Genomic DNA, 20,332 nt, shown 5'->3' with positions numbered 1-20,332 from the left:
CCCCACCACACTCCCCCCCCTGCTTTTGGCACACGATGGCAAAAAGGTTAGCTATCACTGGTATAGGGTTTCCTGCTTGAGCAGGCTGTTGGACTAAAAAACTTCCAAGGTCCCTTCCAACTCTATTATTCTGATACTTCTTGAAAACTTCCAGTGATGAGCACCCACAACTTCCAGAGGCAAGCCTTTGTAGGAGTGTGAAGGAAAAATAATTGGCTTATCATGTTGTAAATAAATCTTGTCCCAGTGCTTGCATGGCAGAAATTGAAGTTAAAATAAAACTTGTTTTCATAAAAAAATAAGATGTGTTATAGGATGTGTCTTGGATCACACTCATAAACTACAAATATTATTTGTGACATAGCTGTTTCCTGGACTAATGAACACTCCATTTAAGAAGATAGTTTATTATGTTATATGATAACTGTGTTAGCTATGTTTTATGTCTTTTTCTTGTTATTCTTTTTGTTTATTAAAAATGAAAGTGTTAATTTATTGGAAGCCTGATTATGGTTCTAATAATGTAACTTACGTGAGCAAAATTACAAGATGAATATATATAGATATATAGATGCATACACACACACACGCACACATTTAATTATTTCAAGGACTTCTGCGCTGCTTTTCAAAGCATTCATATTCCTAAAGGCAGCATATATGACACAAAGGCTTTGTAAAACTAACAATATCCAAATTATTAAGTTAGAAGAACAATTTCACTTTAGGCCAACTATCCTGAAACATATGTTTAAAGTTTCTAAATTTTAGGTAAAATGCAACTTTAAAATTCAGCAGCTGTTTTAACTTTTGACAGGGAATGGCCCAGAGTTGGTTATAAGATAGGTGGCTATATAAATGTTTTAAATAAATATAAATAAATAAATAAACTAAATGAAGACTGAAATAAACACTTTTTTTTTTTTACAAAAACAAGCCAACAATTGTTTATTTTTGCTTGACTTCCTCCATTCCAAATGTGGTTCTCAGAGATGAATGCAGTAGATTAATCTGGCAGGGAACACAATCCTCCAAACAATATGTTCCTGAATATTTTTTTATTAAAAAAAGATTAATAAAACTCTTCCTTTAAATTGGTGTATCATTCTTATTACTAGAGCTCACTGACGTATTTCCTCCTGTCTTCTATGTTTTACTGGCCAACGTGTGGTTTGCATGATATGTAAAGCCATGCAATTTGAAAATAAAATTTGGTTGCTGGTTTTGAATTCCAGTTTGTATTCAGAGAAATTATAGTCACACGGATTGCTAATCTTTGTCTGAGCCAATCACCTGGGACAGATAGGGAGTTACAATAAAAGAGAATATATGTAGCTCATATATGGAGCACTGAAGATGTTACCTAATTGGGTAATGAAACATCTGCAAGCAAATCACCAAGCTCAGAGGGTATCTCAGACACCATATAAAAGGAGTTATTTAGGTGGTATTAATATGGTGATGTAGGTACCCATTAATGGATTTTTCCCATTAACTAATGACTGTGGTTTAGCATAGTTTGTGGAGATATTCATTTGCGTAGTCCTGGTTTGTACATTTGCTCTAAACCATGGTTTATAAATCAAAATGGCTGAGTTTGCACAATATGACAAGCCAAAATTCAATAACCCATTTTATGGTTTAGCCCAATCTGTGAATGCAGACAGTGCCCTAAAAATACATTGTGCAAAACAAACCTCTAAAGATCATGCACAGTTTTGCTATGGAGAGCTTGGATTCAGTACAGGAGAGCTTATTTTAATAAGACAAAGGGCACCAAATATTTCTTGACTGTGCTTGTTAAAACAAAGAAAAGCCAGCCAGTTTCAGCTGAATTTGCACATAAGAGCACTTCGCATCTCAGAATAAATAAATAAAAAAAGAACATTTGGAAAGTCTATTTCAACAAAGAAAAGGAGTTAGAACGTAATAATGGCGAAACCTCCTCTACAAAGATAGTTTTCCAAGATACTGTCAAGGTATCAAGGAGAAGATTGTATAATCAGGATTCTCAAAAATCCTTGCTACAAATACAAATTTCCACCTTAGCTTTAATATGCACTCGAAGGTGCTAAGTAAACAGACTTTGACAAATCAATTTTTTCCCATAAAACATAGAAAGCCATCTCTTGAAGACAAGTAAAAGGAAATAAAATGTGGCAAATTTTTCTAGGGTTTTTTGCGTGTGATGAAAATATATAGTTTCCCATTTGTTTACTTACAGTAGTTTCCCTGCAGAAGTTTTCATTGTGAAGATGGTTTCAAACATGAGGTATTAAAAGAAATTACAATTGTCTAGCAATATTCTAAACCACAAATAACATTCAAACTGCATGTTAAAAGGAAAGCCAAATAAACTGCATTTAACATGATGCATTAAAAATTATGGGGACTTTGACAGGAGCTGGGGAGCAGGAGGCCTACTTCTTTTCTATGTGTACTGTGATACCACACACATGTATGAATGGGAGAATGCTTATGGCATAACAACATAATGCTGCTTGTCATTTTGACAAAAGGAGCAAGATCCTGCAGATACCCATAACAATAGTGAAGATGCCCAATGCAACCACGTAATTGAAGTGCCACCCCTCAACGTCGCATGCATATACAAAGGGACAAGGGTTCAAGCATACAGTTATAATTGTCATCTTGACTCCCCTGTCTTCCTTTAATAGATCCTGAGAATTTTTATAATGTCCTCAGAATAGAACTAAATGTGCCAGTTAAGACAGACTTGCTTCAATACTTTTATTCAAAAGGGGAGAGATTAAAATACAGGTTTTTAATGCAAACATTGCATCTCAAATGTTATACAATATAATATAATTGACAATAACATAATCCAAGTGCCAGCTATATTTTTGAGAACACTTGTCAATGTTCCAGATTGTGATCCAAATTCTGTTATTCTCCTGGAAACTGGGCAATGCCCTTTGAAAACAAAAACTTGGCTATGTACTGTTAACATTTTGGTTGCAAATACATGTTCTCAAAAACAAGGAAGGACTGCTATAGTTGATTCAAATGATTCTTAACAGAGATGCAAAGTTTAAAGAGGTGACTCTAAAGATTGATTAGGTTGTGATCCTAGTTATTTGTTTTCCAGGGATATAATATCAGCGTTTTATTATATTAAACAAAGATTATGGGGAAACTCAGTACAGGAATTAATCGTGAAAGCCATTTACAGGTTAAAAATCTACCCACAGATAAAAATCCTAAAATTACATTGGCAACAGCCAAATTTTTAACTATGGCTATAAAAGCCAGGTCTTTAGTAACATATTAGTAATTTCAAATTTTAAACATTTTATATAATATTTATCCATTTATATTATTTGTTAAATTGTTTGATCTAATGTCAAACATTTAGATTATATGTACACTTTGCTATTTGGTTTTTTTTTTTTACCATAAATATAATTATGTGTGGGGAGGGTCAATTATATAGTCTTATATTAGAAGTTATTAATTTTTTTAAGTTTCAAAGGTGATAAAGTATTTTAGCTTAAGCAAGAATTTGGAAACACTGGGTTCATACATCATGCTAAAACATAATGTTGTTTGTCTGTTTGTGGTTTATTATGAAGCAAATCCAGCCAGTGCCATTTATAAACCATTGCTTAGTGATATATGTAAGCCCAACCCATTGTGGCCTATTCAATAAATCAAAATTGAACTTAAGGCAAGTCAAGTGAGGCTTAATAATAAAATATAAAATATACATTTGAGATGTGTATTCCACCTTTTCTCTGGGCCCTTAAAACCTATTTCTTTCAGTTAGCCCAGCTGGCCTGATTTTATATTGGTTTTTAAAATTGATACTGATTTTAATTGAAATGTTTTAAATTATGGGCCAAACTTTATTTAATTATTTTAAAATCATTTTAACTTTTGTGTACAAATGTTTTATTTTTGGCTGTTCACCGCCCTGAGTCCGAAAGGAGAAGGGCGGTATAGAAATTTAAATAATAAATAAATAAATAAATAAATAAATAAATAAATAAATAAATAAATATCAATGTAAAGATGCTTTTCACTCATTAGATTTACATTCTGACATATTTCTAGCCAGTGCAGGCAGCATAATTATCACTCCCTCCTCAAACACTTCCCACAACAGTCCTGTAGAGTAGATCAGGCAGAAAGAAATTAATTGGCGCAAAGTCACCTAGTAAGATGTTTATAATTAATTGATTCACAGTATATACAACCCAGCTCCCAGTGACTCTGGATGGCATGCAGATTGTTGGAAAAACATTAAAACAAGAAAACAAAACAAAACAAACAAACAAAAAAAGACTGCAGAGATAAACCCAGATGGGAACAAAGAAAAAGAACAGGGTTTCAGTCATGCTTGCAAAGTGTCTTCAGCACCCTTCAAAACAGCAGCAGGATGGGGGGCATTTGAATAGGGGAAACCTCATTCCAGAAGACAGGTACCGTCACAGAGAGGGCACATTTCTGGGATTCCAATAGCTGGCATTACTTAATCTGAGGAACTCAGACTGTGCCAACCTGCTAAATCGAATCCACAGGGCAGATGTTATGAAAATAGGCAGTCCCTCAAGAAACCAGATTCTATGGCTGGAAATTGATTTAAATCTAGATTTGTCCACTCTTTGTCCAACACTATAACACAAGGGTTTTCAAATTCTGTGGAATCCATTTTTTTAAAAAAAATCGCCGAACCCCCCCCCCAAGCATGAGGCCAAGTTCTAAAGATAGAAAATTGGCTATGTTCAAGTCAACTTTTTCTTCCCTTAGGCTTAGCCTCCCACAGAACTCCTCACAGAATCTAATTGTTGCAGAATCCTGAGCTTCCATGGAACATAGTTTGAAAAACCCTGCTTTTATCAAGATGCCACTCTGGCTGCCTGGTTAGCATGAATCGAAGCACAAAAACGAAGTTAAGAGTTGGCTTCAAATTTTGGTGTTCAATGGAAATGGTGGCTGGTCACAGAATGGAAGATTAAGATGAAAATATTTTTTTAAAAAAAGATGCTACCAGATTTCATCTCATAATATTTTCGTTCCTTCCCCTTTAAGTATTACTGCTATATTAAGCATTATGTATGACTGCCCTCCAGGTATTACATATTACAATACTGTGTGGTCTTTTGATGTTTCTGTCACTTTGAACATGGCTGTGAAACTTTATTCCAACACTGTATTTTTTATTTCTTTTTAAAAAACTGACTAGTTTCACACATCCCAAATGAATTTGCTTAACTAGGATATACAGATAAATAGCACTTGGCTGAGTTTGTAAAACACACTAAAATCAAGCCAAACAAAAGTTTAAGACACTATATGAACTTAGCAAAATAGTTTATTCCTATTAATGTTAAAATCGTGTATGAATTTTGAATGAATTAATTGTTTTTCTCCTTTCCCGTCTTTTTTTTTTTTTGTATGTTATTTTAAAAAAAAAAAATGTTGCCTTTGATCTAATGCAAATCGTTTTGAGGTTTTTAACAATGAGAAGCGATCTAAAAATATAGAGGAACTCCTTACATTGAATTATCTGCGATTTACTCTCACTCTGCCTACCTAGCCCAGTAATTACGGCAAGTCTCCGTGTCTCTCCTCCAGAGTTAAGACCCATTTGGAGTTCAGGGCTAGGTAAACGTACCTAGGTCGGTCGGCAGCCTCCAAACGCCAAAGCAGCGCCGGGTGAACCGAGGAAGGAAAGAAAAAAAAGGGGGGCGCGTTGGTAAACTGGGAGGCGGGAGGAAAGTGGGCGAGAGCTTCCTGAAGGATGTTTTGTGAGTCTGTACGTTGGCGCGGGAGGCCGCCGTTTGTTATTATTTATTTTAAAAAATTGAATGGAAACAAGGAGAGGAGCATGCCGGGCGGTAGGACCCCGCGGGCGTTCCGGGGAAGAGACAGAGAGAGAGAGAGTGTGTGCGCGAGTGAGTCAAAGAAGGGAAAGGAAGGGAAGCTGGAGGAACTGGGAACGGCAGCAGCTACGCTCCAAACCCACAACGCCCAGCCTGCCTCGTTCCTCTCTTTCAAAGGGAGCCTGGACAGAGAGAGAGCAGGAGCCCGAGCACGGGCGCCCTCGGCCGCTGGCAACCTTTCTGGCCTCCATTCATAACCGATGCAGGCGGAGGGCTCCATGGGCTGATTCCCTGGGAGACCAGCGGTACCAGCAGCAAAAGGCGGAGGCGCCTGCAACAGCTCGCCTAGGCCTCGGCTCCGGCCAGCGGCTTTCATTGCAACCCTTCCAGGCCATGTAAGTGAGCCGTCGCGCCGTTCCCAGGTTAGAGATGGGGAGGAAGCAGCTCCGGGGCCTGCTCTGCCTTTCGGCTGCCCTTGCTGCCTCATTGTCTGGAGCGCCCGGCCGGAGCTGCGCTGCCACCTCTTTCTGCTCTCCCGCTGCGTCTGGTTAAGCTGTTGGTTTGGCAAATGGCTCGTAGTAAAAAGTGACTCTCTCTCTCTCTCTCTCTCTCGCTCGCTTAGAGGCCTGGCCGGATTCAATTTCTTTATTCCTCTCCCCGTGTTCTCTTCTCTCCCTCCCCCCCCCCACAACCTCTCCCCACCTTTTAGTGCATTGCAGTGGCGGCGGCGGCGGCGGCTGCTTTCTGCAGATGCAGCTGGGCGCCAGGCTTTGGGAAGGGTTTGCACCCGAAAAGGGAGGAAAAACGGCGAGGGGGGGTGGTGTCTCTAGGTGGGCGCCTGCGAGAAGTCTTTTGTCGCCCTGCTTGGGTTCCTCTCCGTTTGTTTTCTTTTCCATCTCCTATTTTCGCCCGGGACCCGGGTAGTTGACTCACGGGACAATTTTTTTTTTTTTTTTTGACCCAAGTCAAAAAGTGGGGGGGGGGAAAAAAGAGAGGAGCTGAAAGAATTTCCGTAGCGGGATCTGCCTTTGCAGAGAATCGGATGCAAAGAATTGTCGCTCCGCTGGCTCCCCTCCCCTTTTTCTCTGCGGTGTTTGTTTACCTCTGGCTTCCCCATTTGCTGGCCACAGCTGTTTGAGCAGGAAAGAGACAGGATCTCGCTTCGTCTTCCTTCTTTACTTCCTAGGTAGCCGAGGCTCTGCCTGCGCAGCAGCGAGGAAGGAGGGAGCTTGAAGGGAGCATCCAATATTTCTTGTCCTGCCCCCCCCCCCCGCCCTCTCCATTCAGCACTAGAAAACCCAACGGCTCTCCCTGCCTCATCCCCTTGGGTTTGATTCGTGGATCCCAGCTTGGTAAAAGACACGCGGCGGGTTCACTTCACACGTTGTCTTTCTGAGATGCATGGCCAGACAACGTAAATGAAGCAAAGCCGTGTGTCATGCTAGGAGGACGCATATTGGATTGCTGTAATGGTCCCTGTCTACTCAAGTGGAGGGTGCTCAGCTGCTTGCCAAAGCCTGTGGCCCTGTGTAAACCCCCCTGCCCCCTTTTAAGTTAACTCTGGATAAAGTGAAATAACTAAGTATCCTTTGTCTTAGACATAGAGTGTTGTGGAAAAGTTTATAGTTCGATCGATTTACTTTTTAAAATAAAACAAAGAAGGGTTTTGGGGAAGCCAAATTCTTAGGTGAACTCTATACGTGTGTATCTTGGACAGAACATTCATGGTTTTAATGTCCTGAAAATGCCCCATTGATTTGAAGTCATACAGATTGTATAGTCTCTGCATTACAACATGTTCAGACTGTTAAAGGTTCAATAATCATGGGTAGTAGCTGCGCAGGAGGATAGTATTTGTATGGGAGACTAACCGTCTGTTGTAGGCTAATGTTGCTCACCTCTTCATATATCCTTTTAACCACAGACTATGCACCATGATGAACCTAAGGCAACCACCAATGAAAATGTTCAGGAGCTGGGATTTGAAATCGAGGTTAGCTGTTGATTGCAAATTTCAGTTCCTGCCATTTTTGGCACATGTCTATCTTTGTGTAAATGGCAGAGAACACTATGAACCTATACAGAAATAGTCCAGCCATACAAATACATCCAGTTTTCTTGCTGTGAACAATCTTGATAACTTAAATATATGTTTTTGTGATGATAGAAGTAACATCTGAAAGGACTGGCTAGGGAGCAACCAGTGGTTCCATTGACTGCTGGCAGAAGGGTAACAGTAATGCCAAGAAAAACTGCTGCTTCTGCTTCTGCCTATGTCCTCTTCTTCTTTAATATGAGAATCATTTGTGGTTCATAGATGGCGCTGAGCCATGGTTTGTTTAGCCTTGGTTTATTGTGCACATCATAATTAGCTGGATTCACACAATATAACATCCCCAAGCCTAAACAATAAATGTGCAACTCCTGTAAGCTGAAGGATGAAGCCAGACTTTGTATGGCATGTCAAGAATTGCATCCAAAAAGAGGTGGGTCCCCTTTTGGAGGGGATGCAGGAATTTTAAAGCTTAATATTGATATCAGAAGCACATGCCACATTTAGAGCATCCATTTTCCCTTTAATGGTCTCTAAAATCCTCCTCAAAAGGAAAACAAACATGGTTTGGATGTCGCCTTTTTTGCACCCCTGCCCTAAAGCAGGATATGTAAACAAAGTGGCTGGGTTCATCATGTTATCAATCCTATGATGTCTTATCATTTTGTGTGAACCTAGCCCAGTATTAAAACTAGGATCAAGAAACTCAGGATTCAGGTTCTTTCTGGAGAGTTGTTTGTATGATACCAGTTATCATTTTTTCAGTTTCTTTTCTTCTTTTGGAAGTTTTATCTGTCTATCTGAGTACATGCTAGAAAGTAAACAGGGTAACTTTCAGGGAGGAAGAATTTCAATGTGAGGACAGAATTCAGTTGCAGTCAAATTTTGGTTTGTGTAATTCGTTCACCTTTGTCTTTGCCGTGAATATACCCAAAGAACAAGTCTCCTTTTACACTGTAGCATAAATTGTGGGGGTTTTCCCCCAAGGCTGTCCTGGTTAATTATCACCACTATATTTGTTTACAGGTAAATGAACTTCATAAGTTCTTTTGCTGTTACAGCTGAACTATTGACTTTCTATTCATAGCCACAATATTTTCATTTAGTTATCTTGGACCAATGGAGTTATTAATGTTTTAAAACCTTTGTGCCAGAAATGATGGCTATTGAGGGAGATATTACCAGAGATAATATGTACTAGTGGAGGAAAGACTGTATAAAATGAACATGTAAACCAAAATCAATCAAAATCTTTCTGATTTACCTATATCAAATTTGTATTCTGCTTTACTTCAGGGTGTTCAAAATAGTTCCCTTAAGAATTGTTTTTCATTTATTCTTGCAACAGTTTTTAGTGGTAGGTCAGTAGAGAAAGAGTATCACAAAGTGAATTTTTGCCAAGGACAAAGTGAACCGCAGGTTATCTGACAAATGAATCAAATCCACCTAGGGTGAAGAAAAACTCTGCATGGTACCATAAAAAATTGGCCCATACTTAAGATTTTGTGCTTGAACAACAAATGTGTAGTAATAACACAAGGTAATGGACAAGATGCTTTTTTCCTTTATTATGTGGAGAACTTGCTTTAAAAAATATTGTGCATTGACCCTTGACCTTCTCTTTTCTGTATCAAGTTGTGTAAGATGTCATCATATCCAACAAAATGAATTGGTAGGATTCTAATGGAACATTTCTCCATGCTAAGTGTGATTCAAGTCCCCTGCACAAAAGAGTGATTTACAACATGCATGGGAACGATCAGTAAACTGACAGGGGTTTACTTTTGCATTCCCCAAATGGTGGAGAATATTAGTAAAGTCCCTGCATATTTCAAGCTTTTCCTGGGCATCAAACAAAGTTGCACATTGTATTCTTCTTTGGAAAGAATCTGTTCATTGATATAGCACATGGTGTATTTGTAGAAGGTATCAGATTAAATTTCTTGCATCCCAGATAAAAAATCCGAATAGATGAATTGGAGTTGATGGTGACCAGTATAACAAGTGATTAAGGAATAGGATTGGAGCAGGAAGGGTGACTTTAGGCCAGTCTCTCCATTAGATGCTAAGCAACAGAAGTTCCTAGGTTCAATCTTGACAAATTTAGAGCAGGCTGGGAAGATGAAACCCTGCAAAGTTTATGCCTGTCCACTCTTTGGTTGATGGACCAGTGGTCCAAATCTGAAGTTTGAGTTGCAGGTTGGCACATTAGTTTCTGAAAAATTGCCCTGCATACAGTATCTGCAATGCCTCCAGACGGTCATTGCATCTCTAGCACAATGTTCTAAGTGGTTATGTACAAGAAGTGCCTTTGCAGTGCTTCGTAGTTTGCACATTTCTAGAGGTGCAAGTTACTCTGCCTCTTCGTAAGTGTGTGATAATATTAATGAAGTTAGAATATTCTTCTATATATTTCAGTCTATATTCCTGGTTCTAAAGCTGATTTATTTATTCATTCATTCTTTATGGCCTCCCATCTCACTTAAGTGGCATTGGACAGCTTACAACAGTCAGACCATTTTGCTTTGCTTACAAATGTTGGCTTCATCATATCTGTTTCTCTGGTATGATCATGTCTAATCTAAAGTACAGTATTTATTGTCAACTTGGTCTCTTCTTTTCTTTTCTTCCATCATTTCATGAAAAGTTATCCTAAAAAGTCTGACTTGCAGTGGGATGCAGTAAAAGCATTAAAATTGTCATGCCAAACAACATAGATTTGTGTGCAACGTAACATATACATTTCTTTAAACAATCCTACTTGTGTTAAAATGGCAGGAATACTTTTCCAGATGCAGAGATGGGGCGGGGGTTTGCAAAGGACCATATTTAAAAACAGTACTTACAGTCTGAAATGACGAGTGCAAGATTGTGCCAGCTTCTGTTATCACAATTTCTGTAATATGGATCTGTTTAAATGTCAAATATTAAATGCCACTATAGCCAAATATTTCTAATTCAGGAACAGTTTTGTTTGTACTTTTCAGTTAGCTTGCTGAAGCCATATATGTGCAGTAGTTGTTATCTGTATTCTGAATTGTCACTACAATATGCAAACTTTTTCTGATTTTAGCTTTGGATATGGAATTGATAGGGACCTCTGATTCTCTGTATTTTGATATATCCTTTAGTTGCTGATTTTAAATATGGGATATAGCTTGGCAAAAAAGGACAGTTGAATTCAAGATACGGGATTTGTAGTTTTCATTATTTATCCTCCCCATTCTCTGTACCCTTAAAAATTCACAAATCAGAGGTCATCAGATTTGGTTTAGCTTACTAAAGGTTGTTGGCCCAGAAGCAGGAACAATGTTTATTTATTGTATTTATATCTGGCTTGATGAGGGTTTACATGGGAATTTTTATCTTAGCAGTCAGGTGGGTAGGTTCGATTGAGAAAGAATAAACTCTAGACAGGTGGAGATTTAAACCATAGTATCTTTGATTTACAGTACTCCATAACCATCTTATTCTACTGGCTTTCTGCGCAATGATGATGACTGATGAGTGGTGGCTGGAGGTTTATTTAGAGAAAGTAACATTTTGTAAAGTATAGAAAGGGGGGCTGTACTAAAGACTGTAGTATGTAACCTTGTGTAAGAAAGTTACTTGTCACTGATGTTTTTACCTAGTTACAGTCCTGTTCACATTTTGAAGCATGAAATGAAAGGCATGTCCACTTTTTGTAATGTTCCCTGCTAATCACCCAGAGGAAATTCTTGTTTATAACCTTGGGCTGTTTGGAAGCAATGTAGAAAAAAGATAACTTGGAACTTGTCATACTACTTACTATTTGTATATGGGACATTTGGTGGGAGTGGAGGGTATGTTTTTATGTAGGAATGGAGATGATGCCTAGGAACTATATTAATTGACATACTTAATTGTTTGGATTTTATAGCTCAAACAAATGTTAAGAATACTCCAGTAATTTCAATTATACTTGGCTCCTTGGAAGCCAGCCCCATGAGGCTCATGTGAGACACACAAATGAGAAACTACTATTCCAGTTCATTAATATTTATTCAACCACGAAACTGTGCCCACTGTACAGGGTGGAGGGAATGGTTGGTTGGGTGGTGGTATTCCTTTACTACCAGAATATTTCCCCCTGGAAGCCAGGAATCCCCTATTTATGTGTTAAATGAAGCTAGAAAAGCCAAATCTTACTTTCACAAGGATTGTGAAAGTGCAAGTGCATTTCCACTTTCATTTTCTCATTTTCTTTAAAAGACTCTGATTGACCCAATAGAATATGCAAGTAATGGGTCTGGCTGAGGTGCATGCAGAGGGGATTCAAACGGAAAGATCATGCTTTGACCTGAATGATCAAGTCACTGATGAGGAGAAAATCCTCTTCCTGAGACTCTGCAAAACAGTTGTCAGACTGGCAATACCGAATCTCACTCTCTCTGCCTTTGGGACATGCACTGAGCATCTTCCACAATCAAATGTCTTTAATTATTCTAAATAGGCTGAAGTAGTTGGCTTAGAATTGTCATGGAATCTTCTTCATAGAATAGTTTCAAATGAGGACCAGATGATCGCCATCTTTGGGGGATGGTTTAATAGAGCAAAAGGTTTTATTTGTTTGTAAATAAATAAAGCCACATTTGTATGGCTGTCCATCTACTGAAAGCACTCTGAACAACAAGTAAATAAAAACAAAACAAAATCCCAATCTGTAACACAAAAAGGAGCTAATTAAGGTCCCTAAGGAAGAAATCTAACAACCAATACACTTGCGCCCATATCAGACTCCATTGGCCCCAGTACTTGGAAGAATAGCAAGGTCTTCATAGTCTTCAAAATATCAGTAGGGTTGGAGTCATCTCTGCCTCAGAAGCAGAAAGCTGTTCAAAAGATAGGTGTTATGACAGAGAAGGAACACATCCTAGTTGCCCACCCCCTAAAGTGACATTGCTTCACTGATGGGACACAGAGCTTGCCCACTCTGTCCGATATGTTAGGATGGTAGAAACCATTGGGAGACGTGGTTCCATAATTGGAGTACATGGCCTACAATATCCATTTCAACTCATAACCATCTATTCTTGTTTAAGATGCATCTTTCTACCTTGTTTTTTAATTTCTTTTGATGTGATTGCTGTTTTGGTATGTGGTTTAATAATGTGCGTTTTAAATTTTCCTATATTTTCATTCTGTAATTTTTCATTCTGTAATTTCATTTTTCTGAAGAGCTATGCAAACTGAATTCATAAAAAAGTAACTAGTATAGTCGCCTTCCCTTGCAAATGACAAAAAGAGGAGTCTCTTTGCATTTTAAGTGATTATTGATGGAGATCAGCATTTTGTGACAGCCAATTAGTTAATTTACAGGAGTGTCTTGTGAGCAGGGATTTCTTAGCTCTTGTTTATGTGGAGGGCATTGAAACTCTTCTCCTGCACTATGTCCATGTTTACATGAGAAGCTTAATAAGACCACAGTTCACAAGCTGTACCTTACATTTGTTGTGATAACATTCAGGAAAAGGGGATCAACCATTGTGGCAGTGGCAGGTTTAAACAACACCATTTTTAAACTTCTCCCACCCAGCACATATTTATTTAGTTGAAAGATCAAGTAAAATAACTTGCAGAGAATTAACAATGGTACTGCTACTTATTAATATCACATACTGTATTTGGAGGCTTGATTTGGCTTTTATTTTCAACACAGTAAGCCATAAACCATGATTTGAGAATTGTAGTGCTTGGATACAAGCGGGCTGCAAAACCTGTATATAATAAACCACATTATAGCATTCTTATATTATTGAAGTACATCTTCCATCAGTCTTCACTCTTAGCCCTGCTACCTTAGGCATGCTAGGAATTGTAATATGGTTGGAAGGGCACAGATGGCTTACTAGTTTATGCTGGTTTAACATAATCTATGATTCTTCAAATTTCGGTCATCCTAAACAAAAAAGGAAATAGGAGTGAGGTTTGAGTCAAGTAATGTTGAGAGCCCCAGATTTCTCCATTTCAAAAAATTATTTTGAAATAAAATAGTTTCTGTTATTCAGAAACCCGAAGTCTTAAGAGAACCTCTGATCACCCCCTTGCTCTTTCTGAAGACCAAAAGTGCGACTAACCTGGAACTAGAGAGATTTCTGGATAACAGCCATATTGGTTTTTTTGGGATACAATTTCACCCTGTTTCATCCCATCTGGTCTCTCGCATCCTCCAAACATTACATTAAGAACTTTGCTGCATCTCCTGCTCGGCTCACAGTGGAGATGTCCTTCACCCTGAATTGATGGTGCCTCCTGGCACACAGCATGATTGACAGGTTGAAATATGGTACAGGAGCACACAATACTGTAACGTTTTATTTATATTTGTAATTTGATTATATTTAGCTTTCATGCATATTTTAAGAATTAGTATTACCTTTGCAATCTCTTTACTTAAGAGGTACTTTCTAGAAAACATTTTTTTTGTCTTTCAGAATGATGAGTATGTTATAGGAACTCGATTTTGCTTGACAATGAAAAGCGTGAATTCTTACCATTTTGAGATACAACACAGTACATGAAACTGCAATTTTTGAAAAATAAAGTGCCCCCAGTTCTGTTCACTCTAAAATCTAGGCAAAAACAGGGAAATCCCAGCTATCTGCTTTGCATTGTAGCTCTTAGATCTTGCCTTTCCCCTAAGTATGCTGCCTAGCCATATCATCCTGTGGTATTTCTGACTCAGCTTTGAGAATTAACCAGATCTGAGTTACAGGGAGGGTTTGATTTGCTGGGCTAACGGAATGGAGATGTGACTGTTAATCTCAACTATACATTAAATGCATTAGTACAGGTAGTCTTTGATTTACAGCAGTTCATTAGTGACTGTTCAAAGTTACAATGACCCAGAAAAAAGTGTCTTAAGACCATTTTTTACACTTACGGCCTTTGCAGCTTTCCTATGGTCATGTGATCAAAATTCAGAGTCTGTGCAACTGACCCATATTTATGATGGTTGCAGTGTCCTGAGATCATGCAATCACATTTTGGGGCCTTCTGACAAGCAAGGTAAATGGAGAAGCCAGATTCACTTAACAACCGTGTTACAACTTAACAACTGCAGTGAGTCACTTAACATCTGTGGCAAGAAAGATTGTAAAATGGGGCAAAATTCACTTAACTGTCTCATTTAGCAACAGAAATTTTGAGCTCAATTATGGTCAATTACTACCTGTAATTTTTTTGGAAAAAAAAATTGCTTAGAATCTATGTGGCTGTTGTAATGATAAAATTAATGTAAACTTGATTTTCTTATCTAGACTATATGAAATGTAACGGGTTGTCTGCTATTAGTGGCATTGTTGAAGAAAGCATACCCTTTGCTTTTTGCAGTATTGGAAAATTCTCTTCAAGAGACTATCAAACTGTCTATCAGATGAAAGTGAAACGTAAGTGGATTTTGCAATAAGATAGCTATTGCAGATCTAGTAAGTCTAGGAAAATAGTTGAGAAAGAAAAAAAGTGGAAGTCTTAAACTTCATCAAGAAGTTGCAAGTCTTAAAACAAACAGTTAGTGCTAGAAACTGAATTGAAGTACTTTGCTATGGAAGAATGGATCAAAATACCTGCAGAACACTGAGAGACCGATTACCAATTGCAAGAAATATTTGGTTGTACTGTACTTATTGCAAATAAAGATCATTCTGTACAGCCATTTATTAAGGAAGTGATTACTTTTTTGTATTGACGTATCACACATTGAATTACTTTGTTTACGAAACAAATGCAGTAGGCACCAACCTTTGATAGTGTTTGTTTACCCAAACTCCCTTTCTCTATCAATAGGACCCACATTGGAGCTCTGATTACTTAAAGTGGCAGTTGTATTTAAAAATTCAGAAAATCCAAGTAGGCATGAATACTTTTTCACAGCACTGTCTAGATGTTGTAAAGAGGCTTTAAGAAAATAAAAATAGATCTGTCCCCAGCATACAACCGAATGCATCTTGCAGAGTATGGATGGATGGACAGACAGATTGATTGATTGAGTCCACCAACTAAGCCATTTACACTCCCAGTTTACAATACAATTACCTTGATCTAAAGCAGGGATGACAAACTCAATTTCATTGAAAGCTGCATCAGGGTTGTGGTTGACCTTGGGCCAGCCAGATGTGGCTGACTGGGTAGGTGTGGCTGACTGGGTGGGCGTGGCCAGCGTGACGCCACTCCCCAAACTGCTGGCATGTTTCCTCTTTGCATTGGGTAGACCGGGCCGAAGCCACACTGGCCCAATGTTTCCTCTTCGCATTGGGTAGACCGGGCCAAAGCAATGTGGGCTGGCCCCTTACATTTTCCAGGACGGCCCCATGGGCTGGATCCAACCACATCATGGGCTGGATCTGGCCCGTGGGCCTTGTGTTTGACACCTCTAATCTAAAGGGATTCTGACAATATTTTCTCATCAGAATTATAGTTTGGGTATGAGTGGCTTAAATATTATGGTGAATACATAAATAAATATATAATGTAACTTCATTAAGTCAGAAATGCTAGTGAATGTTTACTGTACTTTTATTAATCTACAAGGTGGCATATTTCTGGTACTGTATAAACTTCCATAGAAGTTTCACATCTTTGTACTTTGATTTACTTTTACTGCTCTTATCACGTGGCCAATAGCTAAGAAAACAAGATATGGTCACCTTGAATGACCCATGTTCACAACAGTTCTACGAATTATTTTCCAAATGAAGGTATTTGCATCCCATTTTATTTATTGGTTTAATTTTTATAATTTGTACCATCACCCATCAAGGAAAATTGTTCTCTTTATTTTTGATATATGATGGCTGGGATGAAAACTTCTAGTAATTTAGGCCATTTGGGAAACATATTGTGTGTTTTCTGGGGCAAACCTAAGTTTTGCATAGTTGCATATTAACAAACATGCTCCAATATAGACTATTCGGAATAAATCATTGTTGATCGCTAAGTTATGTTGCTTCTATAACATTGTTGCTCTGGCTCTGTTCCTTCCTGAATGTGAACTATTTTGACCCCTGCATGTTATTTAATTTAGAGCAAAGGTATTCAGAATTTGTTTTCTCTCCTCTGTGGAGTTAAGCTTTGTAGAATGGGGAAGGTGAGTGGTGCAATCCATTGCACATGTGTTCATACCTAAATGCCACTGAGTTCCATAGCATCTTTGCAAACCTGCATATAAGGTTGCTGTCTCATATTCCTAAAAGTGGTGTTACCTTTTCCTTGGCTTTGCACTGTCAAGTGAATTCTAATACTGAAACTTGAACGTAGAAATAAAAAAACAAGACTTAACATTCAGGGAATTTTTAATGTTGAAAAATCAATAAATGAAGTCATTTCTTAGCTATTAGATTGTGAGAAGCTTGGGCAGATATCTGTAGTAGATTCAGGAAATTATTGACTTTGATCATGTAGCACATTAATCTTAGCTGTAGAAAAACAACAAAAAAGTCCCACTAAATTTCTGGCATTGAACAGGTAGTCCTCATTAACAGTGGTAATTGAGGCTGGAATTTCCATCGCTAAGTGATGCAGTTGCAAATCATGATGTCATGTGACCATGGCACTTAGTGACAGCAGTTCTGGCAGTCCCCGGTTACCATTATTAAATGAATCATCATGAATCGTTAAGTGAGAAGCTTATATGACTGAGACTTATGACTTTCGACTTTCTGCCAGCTTCCCCATTGACTTTGCTTGTGGGAAGCCAGCAGAGAAGGTTGCAAATTGCTGTTATGTGACCATAGGATACTGCATTGATTGGAAATCCAGGTTGGTTGCCAAGTACCTATATTGTGACCACGGGATACACTGTGATGGCTGGAACTTCATGGACCAATCATAATTATCATTCATTCAGCTCCGCTGTTTGAGGACCATGGTAGTGCCTTTAGAGATGAGAGCTGGGACTGCTTAGAAGCCACATGTAGATCCCAAATTGCTTCTGGCTTATCATGTGCATATCTAGCCTCCTTTTGATGTGGCTTTACAGTGAATCACTTCTAGCCATAGATGAACTGGAGTTTAATCTTGGTAGAGGGCAAACAGCTTGTTTCATCATTTCTCTATTTCACTTTCATAGAAAAGCATCAGATTGAAGAAAAGGGATATTGGTGTCATTCCTTCCTCAGCTTATTTGGTAGCAATTTGTATTGTTTTACTAGCCTATTTATAGGGGATGCAATGGCTCAGTGATTAAAGATACTGAGCTTGTCAGCTGGAAAGCTGGGTTTGAGCGCCATGCAACAGGGTGGGCTCCTGTTACTTGCCCCAGCTCCTGCCCACCTAGCAGTTCGAAAGCATGCAAATGCAAGTAGATAAATAGATACCACTTTGGTGGGAAGATAACAGGATTCCATGTCCTTTTGGCATATAGTCATGCTGACCACATGACCATGGAAATGTTTTCAGACAACTCTGGCCCCTTTGGCTAAGGGAGAAGGGAACATGAACACTGCCTATGAGTCGGGAGATGAACACTGCCCTTTAAGAGTCAGACACGACTGGACAAGGAAAATCTTTGCCTTTACATTTACTAGTTATTTACCAGATTAATATGGTTTCCAACAAGTTTAGGCTTATTTGCAAGAGTGTCCTCTTAACATGATTCACTTCTTCAAAGTTTCTTGCATTGTACTCGGTGGGTTTCACTTACCTTTGCTACCGGTTCACTCGTGCAGAGTGTATTTGATGATGTCTGGGCAGGTGGGTGGAGCCTCTCGCCGCTTCTGCTACTGGTTCGCCCGAAACAGGGCGAACCAATAGCAACCCACCACTGATTGTACTTAAATGTATACTACCCTTGTATTTGATAATGGGCTAGTCTTCCCGATTGGAGATGTGAAGCTTAGATTGTGGGTGGGTGTTTATTTGGGGACAAGGTGAGCAACTGTATTTTTGCATTATTTTGCATCTCAGAATTGTTGGAAAAACAGTGTCAGGTCATTTAGTGGTACAAGTTGAGGAGACTACATTGAAGCATCACATAGACCATGGTTTTGTGGATTTCTCCCCTAGTTTTTGGTTGCCTCCAGGTCAACTGATTTAACTAATTTCTTCAACTAATAGTTGAAGAAAAAAAAGAAGCAATGGCTATATTCCCAAATGTGAACTACAGGTAGTCCTTGACAACTATTTAAATTTATGTTAGACTTCTAAAAAAGCTACTTACAACCCATCCTTCAAGTTACGCAGACCCACACCTCGTGGTCACATGATTGCACTTTAGGCAAATGGTAGCGAGCTTGCATTTACAACTTGTAAACATTCTCCTGCAATCACATCACTATAATTGGTGACATTTTTTACTTGTTTTCTAAGAACAATTGCCCATTTGAAAGAATGAATTTGTTTAATAACCATTTGATTTTCATAACAACTACATGATTCACTTTATGACAGTTGTAAAAAAAAGGTTGTAAAAGGAAGTCCAGTGATGTGATGCATCAACTTACAACTGCAACTTACAACCAAAATTCTGAGCTCCACTGTGGTCACAAACTGAGCACTACCTGTACTGCCTGTTACTGCAGTCATCCATTCAGAAGTACTGTGTGAGTCAGTGCAAGGCAGCTTTAGAAAACATTTGAGTGGGAAAATGCTAAAACTGAGGATATGAAAGATACTTCAGCTTCAGCTACAATGCTGTGCTTGGAAGTGGGGTTTTTCTCTCTTGATAATAGACTTTTGTTTCACTTCCTTGGTGAATTTGCATAGATTTACATTCAGTTTTGCTAACAAGCAGCAGATAAGACATTTCCTTAAAGGAAAAATAACTACAGTGAGAAGTCCGTTGCTAAGGTGCTAAGTTTTTGTTTTGTTATGAGTGTTTTTCTTAATTAATAAATACCAGGAAAAGATAAGGTTTTCTCTGAACTGTTGCTTTTGAACTTAGTAGATAACAGCTTTTTTATTACAATAGAACTCTCCATTTTAACGTTTCTTTATTAATTATTGCTTCCAAAAGAAAGAAGCTTTCTGGTTGAAAATTTCAGTATAGTGAGTTAGGAATCAGCAGCTTTTTCCTAGGCTGGTTTCAGCTTCATTATTGTACGGGTACTTTTCACTTAAAGACCATTCATTCAGTGACCCTTCAAAGTTACGATGGCATTGAATGAATGGCACTAATGGCCAGTCCTTGTAATTATGGCCATTGCAGTGCCCTGGTGGTCTTGTGATCAAAATTTGGGCACTTGGCATCCTGCCCTCTTTAAGATCATAGGAGGTGCTTCAACTTTCCCCCAATGCTTATTTCCCCTCATCTCTGCCTTTTTGGCCATTCTGCACTCCGCCACTCTGTCGCCCTGCACTCCATCGCCACAACTGCCCACAGCTAATCTTTGCCATGTTCTTCCTCCCACTATTGATGAGGCATGTCTGGTCTGGCCCTTCACAAGGCTTTCTTCTCGGCTTCTCAAAGTCATCCAAG

At 38.6% G+C, this 20,332-nt stretch overlaps 1 protein-coding gene across 2 annotated transcripts in view; it reads left to right on the top strand.

Annotated features, from left to right (window-relative positions):
* The first annotated feature begins 5,951 nt into the window (after positions 1-5,951).
* The window catches only part of AKT1 (AKT serine/threonine kinase 1), a 114,432-nt gene continuing 100,051 nt past the window's right edge, over positions 5,952-20,332 (top strand). Inside the window, exon 1 of one of the 2 annotated variants that reach the window (XM_034418586.3) lies at positions 5,952-6,241. The gene's annotated coding sequence lies outside the window, so the exon portion shown is untranslated. Of the gene's footprint in view, positions 6,269-20,332 lie in introns of both variants that reach the window. The other variant, XM_034418587.3, reaches the window with a different exon arrangement.

This window comes from Pantherophis guttatus, chromosome 1 (assembly GCF_059756535.1).
Source record: "Pantherophis guttatus breed Tessera chromosome 1, ASM5975653v1, whole genome shotgun sequence".
Lineage (NCBI taxonomy): Eukaryota > Metazoa > Chordata > Lepidosauria > Squamata > Colubridae > Pantherophis > Pantherophis guttatus.
This window is presented reverse-complemented; position numbering and strand designations above follow the sequence as displayed.